Here is a 6383-nt window from a genome sequence, read left to right as displayed (position 1 = left end):
ACCTGGGCTGACATTAGAATGAGCAGAGGGGCTCTCGCTCATCTGTCCGTGGAACACCGGAGGACTGGGAAGAGGAGATGTGATGTTTAATTCTAGGTGTCAGCTTGGCTGGGATATCCAGATCCCCAGAGAGCTGGTAAGGCATTATTTCTGGGTATATCTGTGAGGGTGTTTCTGGAAGAGATTGGCATTTGAATCACTGGACTGAGTAAGGAATATTCACCTTCACCCAGTGGGGGCAGACACCATTCAATTGATTGAGGGCCTTGATAGAAAAAAGGCAGAGGAAAAGAGAATTTGCATGCAGGCTTGCTCTCTTTCCTCTCTCTCTATCTCTCTCTCTCTCTCTCTCTCTCTGTCTCTCTCTCTCTCACCTGCAGCTGGGACACCCATCTTCTCCTACCCTTGGACATTAGATCCAGGCATAGGATTATATAACTTGTACCAGCAGCACCCCCACCCCCAGGTTCTCAGGCCTTCAAACTTGGACTGAGCTATGCCACCAGCTTCCCTGGTTCTGTAGCTTGCAGAAGGCACATGGTGGGGCTTTTCAGCTTCCATAATCACAAGAGCCAATTCCCATAATAAAGCTCATCTGTCCATCCCCCTACTATGCTCATGGTTCTGTTTCTCCATTCTAGGCTGTGGTTTGCTGCAACGTTGAACAAGACTATAGAAGATTCTAGAATAATAGAAGGGATCTACAACATAGACACCACCACTGGTCACCTCTGAAAGTGGCTGTGCTCAGAACACCTGGGCCTGGGAGGGAAAGGGCTGTCTCAGAGGCAGGCGTGTCTCTTCCATTAGGGTTATGAGGAAATGCACTTTTCCATTGCTTTCCGTTCTATCAAGGCCCTTGACCGATTGGATGGTGTCTGCCCCCATGGGGTGAAGGTGATTATTCCTTACTCAGTCTGGTGATTCAAATGCCAATCTCTGAGGATCCCTGATTAATGGAGGAGACATGCCTGTTTCTGATACACCCCTTTCCCTCCCAGGCCCAGGTGCTGTGAGCACAGCCACCTCCAGAGGTAACCATTGGTGGTGCTCTATGTTGTAGATCCTTTCCGTTATACCAGAACCTTGCATAACATCTTGCTAAGCATTGCAGCAAACCAAAGCCTAGAATGGAGAGGTTGAATTTGGGTGCTAGTGGCAGGAGAATGGGAACATTGGTGCTGGGAAGCTGCCAACAGACACTCACTTTCCTCTGGCCAAGGCTGGCACCCCCTCTATAGATGAAAACTTGAGCCAAGAGGCTTGGATAGAGTGAGTGGGGAACCTGAAGTCCTGTCTAATATTGGGGATCTGGGATTCTGTGAAGACCAGGGACAGCGTGAGAGATTCAAGGGCTGATCCCTGAGGGAGAAGGGTGCTGCATGCTACAGTGCTCTCTCCTCCACATCGGTATCTTCGTCGCCAACTTGGAGGATGGCACAGAAGGCAGGCTTGGCCTTCTAGCAGATATCATAAACCAATGAGGAATAAAGGGTATTTCCTGACAGAATCTGGATTCAAAGACAATTTGAAAAAGGGAATTATGATCAAAATAAGCCCCAACTTAAAAGAATCTGGTGGAACCTGAGGGGTGAAAGTTCAGTAGAAGGGGCAGAGAGTTGTATTTGCTGGTAGGAGCTCTGTTCAGTGGGACTCTTTCTTTCCACTTATTCCAACTCAAATGTGCGTAAACCAAAAGATCATGGTTTGGCTCACATAACTGGAAAGTATGAATGTGTTAACTTCAGGCATGGCTGGACCTAAGTGCTAAAGCAACATTGTCAGGCCTCTGGTTCTCTCTCATGTGTCCATACTGCTTGTCTCTGCTTGGTTTTGTTCTTGCCGAAGCCTCTTTTCTATAAAAACATGATTGTCAGTCGCCCAACACTTATATCCGCCCTCCTCAGCAACCTTAGAAAGAAACATCTGTCCCCCAATATACACGTGAAACCCCAGGGAAGACTCTGGCCCTGCGAGATTGTCCTCCTACTGTCTCGACAAATCACTGTGGCTAGCAGGTGTTGCATGTCCTGCCATAGTGGCTGGACCCACACCATTGCCCCCTTTCCTGTCTTTGGTGAGGGGGCACCACGATTGACCAGCCTAGGAGGAATGGAGGGCACAGGGCTGGTTCTTTCAGGGAATGGTGCTGGCTGACAAGAACAGCAGGTCCACCATGGTGTCTAATGCTGACTGGATCCATTTGACCATTTTTCTGGTCTCTGCCACATCCCAGGGCCAAGAAGCTGCTGCACTGTGAGCTCTGGATAAATGTTTTTCAGGTGATGAGTGAACTTCCTTCTCCGTGGACCTTAGCAGGAGATGACTTCTCCTCTTCTCTTGAATGGGGATGATAATCTTTCTACTTCACAATGTTGAGGTGTAGCTCAGTCAAGTCATGAGGCAGACAGGCTGAATGAAGCACATCAATCCTCCCAACGCCCGGGACGAGGGGGAAGCAGCCAGTGCCACCTCATGATGCTGCCTGGGAGGGTTGGCCCACACTAGGGAAAACCAGAAGTTCTGGGCCACACTAGGGAAAACCAGAAGTTCTGTTGTTGCGAGTGTCCCCTCGCCCGTTGCCCCAACTTCCCACCATACCTGCTTCCTCCAGGACACCTGAGTTTCATCCACCCAGAAAACATAGGTTCTGTGACAGGATGTTTCCTCCCTCTTGCCAGGCATGGCTGGGAATGGAAGCAGTGGTGCTGAAGAATATTCCAGGCCCACTCTGTCTTCCTCCCTGGAGATCTCCTCTCTAGCATTGATTGAGCAACTCTATCCATTGCTGACTAATTGATGGGTGGGAGTAGAAAGAGGGTGTAGACACTCCCCGAGTGAAGTCATCCCCTGCTCCTGGGAGGGGTGGCCTGATATATGGAGATGTCATTTCTTCCTCAATTCATCCATCACTTCACTGTAGTCCAGTAAAGAGTCCAGTTTTAGAAACTTACTCTGAAACATGTAAGAAGGGATAAAGGTCCACAGATGCCTAAGTCAAAGGAGCGTAGGCAGGAAGCTTGCTCTTCCAGATACTCCGGTACTCTCTAAAGGTGCTGTTGTTGTCTTAAGCAGTATGATGACAGTGAACCAATAGACAACACACTGACAACATGGAGAGGGGAGATCCCTGGCTGTAGGGGAGCTTCATCTATGATAAAATGTGCATCACGAGTCAGTGGGAAAGAGTTGCTATTCTTGTTGGAAAAACTCTTACTGTATGGAGAAAAACAATGTGTTCCCATATAAGGTGGATGCTCAGATGTTGGATTAAAGAATCATTCACTGATTCTTTTTTTATCATTATACTTTAAGTTCTAGGGTACATGTGCACAACGTGCAGGTTTGTTACATAGGTATACATGTGCCATGTTGGTTTGCTGCACCCATCAATTCATCATTTACATTAGGTATGTCTCCTAATGCTGTCCCTTGCCCAACCCCCCACCCCCTGACAGGCCCTGGTGGGTGGTGTTCCCTGCCCTGTGTCCAAGTGATCTCATTGTTCAATTCCCACCTATGAGCGACAACATGCAGTGTTTGGTTTTCTGTCCTTGTGATAGTTTGCTGAGAATGATGGTTTCCAGCTTCATCCATGTCCCTGCAAAGGATATAACTCGTCCTTTTTATGGCTGCATAGTATTCCATGGTGTATATGTGCCACACTTTCTTAATCTAGTCTATCACTGATGGACGTTTGGGTTGATTCCAAGTCTTTGCTATTGTGAACAGTGCCACAATAAACATTCGTGTGCATGTGTCTTTATAGTGGCATGATTTATAATCCTTTGGGTATATACCCAGTAATGGGATCACTGTGTCAAATGGTATTTCTAGTTCTACATCCTTGAGAAATTGCCACGCTGTCTTCCACAATGGGTGAACTAATTTATGCTCCCACCAACAGTGTAAAAGCATTCTTATTTCTCCACATCCTCTCCAGCATCTGTTGTTTCCTGACTTTTTAATGATCGCCATTCTAACTGGCATGAAATGGTATCTCATTGTGGTTTTGATTTTCATTTCTCTGATGGCCAGTGATGATGAGCATTTTTTCATGTGTCTGTTGACTGCATAAATGTCTTCTTTTGAGAAGTGTCTGTTCATATCCTTTACCCACTTTTTGGTGGGGTTGTTTGTTTCTTGTAAATTTGTTTAAGTCTTTGTAGATTCTGGATATCAGCCCTTTATCAGATGGGTAGATTGCAAAACTTTTCTCTCATTCTGTAGGTTGCGTGTTCACTCTGATGATAGTTTCTTTTGCTGTGCAGAAGCTCTTTAGTTTAATTATATCCCATTTGTCTATTTTGGCTTTTGTTGCCATTGCTTTTGGTGTTTTAGGCATGAAGTCCTTGCCCATGCCTGTGTCCTGAATGGTATTGCCTAGGTTTTCTTCTAGGGTTTTTATGGTTTTAGGTCTTACATTTAGGTCTTTAATCCATCTTGAGTTAATTTTGTATACAGTGTAAGGAAGGGATCCAGTTTCACCTTTCTACATATGGCTAACCAGTTTTCCTAGCACCATTTATTAAACAGGGAATCCTTTCCCCATTACTTGTTTTTGTCAGGTTTGTCAAAGATCAGATGGTTGTAGATGGTATTATTTCTGAGGCCTCTGTTCTCTTCCATTGGTCTATATCTCTGCTTTGGTACCAGTACCTTGCGGTTTGGGTTACTGTAGCCTTGTAGTATAGTTTGAAGTCAGGTATTGTGATGCCTCCAGCTTTGTTCTTTTTTCTTAGGATTGTCTTGGCTGTGCAGGCTCTTTTTTGGTTCCATATGAACTTTAAAGTAGTTTTTTCCAATTCCGTGAAGAAAGTCATTGGTAGCTTGATGGGGATAGCATTGAATCTATAAATTACCCTAGCAGTATGGTCATTTTCACGATATTGATTCTTCCTATCCATGAGCATGGAATGTTTTTCCATTTGTTTGTGTCCTCTTTTATTTCGTTGAGCAGTGGTTTGTAGTTCTCCTTAAAGAGGTCCTTCACATCCCTTCTAAGTTGGATTCCTAGGTGTTTTATTCTCTTTGTAGCAGTTGTGAATGGGAGTTCACTCATGATTTGGCACTCTATTATTGGTGTATAGGAATGCTTGTGATTTTTGCACGTTGGTTTTGTATCCTGAGATTTTGCTAAAGTTGCTTATCAGCTTAAGGAGATTTGGGGCTGAGACGATGGGGTTTTCTAAATGTACAACCATATCATCTGCAGACAGGGACAGTCTGACTTCCTCTTTTCCTAATTGAATACTCTTTATTTCTTTCATTGCCTGATTGCCCTGGCCAGAACTTCCAACACTATGTTGAATAGGAGTGGTGAGAGAGGGCATCCTTGTCTTGTGCTGGTTTTCAAAGAGAATGCTTCCAGTTTTTGCCCATTCAGTATGATACTGGCTGTGGGTTTGTCATAAATGGCTCTTATTATTTTGAGATACGTTCCATCAATACCTAGTGTATTGAGAGTTTTTAGCATAAAGGGCTGTTGAATTTTGTCAAAGGCCTTTTCTGCATCTGTTGAGATAATCATGTGGTTTTTGTTGTTGGTTCTGTTTATGTGATGGATTATGTTTATTGATTTGTGTATGTTGAGCCAACCTTGCATCCCAGGGATGAAGCCAACTTGATCGTGGTGGATAAGCTTTTTGATGTGCTGCTGGATTCGGTTTGCCAGTATTTTATTGAGGATTTTTGCATCAATGTTCATCAGGGATGTTGAGCTAAAATTCTCTTTTTTTGTTGTTGTGTCTCTGCCAGGCTTTGGTGTCAGGATGGTGCTGGCCTCATAAAATGAGTTAGGGAGGATTCCCTCTTTTTCTATTGATTGGAACAGCTTCAGAAGTAATACTACCAGCTCCTCTTTGTGCCTCTGGTAGAATTCGGCTGTAAATTCATCTGGTCCTGGACTTTTTTTGTTTTGTAGGCTATTAATTATTGCCTCCATTTCACAACCAGTTATTGGTCTCTTCCGAGATTCAACTTCTTCCTGGTTTAGTCTTGGGAGGGTGTATGTGTCCAGGAATTTATCCATTTCTTCTAGATTTTCTGGTTTATTTGCATAGAGGTGTTTATAGTATTCTCTGATGGTAGTTTGCATTTCTGTGGGATTGGTGGTGATATCCCCTTTATCATTTTTTATTACATCTATTTGATTCTTCTCTCTTTTCTTCATTAGTCTTGTTAACAGTCTATTTTGTTGATCTTTTCAAAAAAACAGCTCCTGGATTCATTGATTTTTTGAAGGGGTTTTTGTATCTCTAACTCCTTCATTTCTGCTCTGATCTTAGTTATTTCTTGTCTTCTGCTAACTTTTGAATTTATTTGCTCTTGCTTCTCTAGTTCTTTTAATTGTGATGTTAGGGTGTCAATTTTAGGTCCTTCCT

This window comes from Piliocolobus tephrosceles, chromosome 15 (assembly GCF_002776525.5).
Source record: "Piliocolobus tephrosceles isolate RC106 chromosome 15, ASM277652v3, whole genome shotgun sequence".
Taxonomy (NCBI): Eukaryota; Metazoa; Chordata; class Mammalia; order Primates; family Cercopithecidae; genus Piliocolobus; species Piliocolobus tephrosceles.
This window is presented reverse-complemented; position numbering follows the sequence as displayed.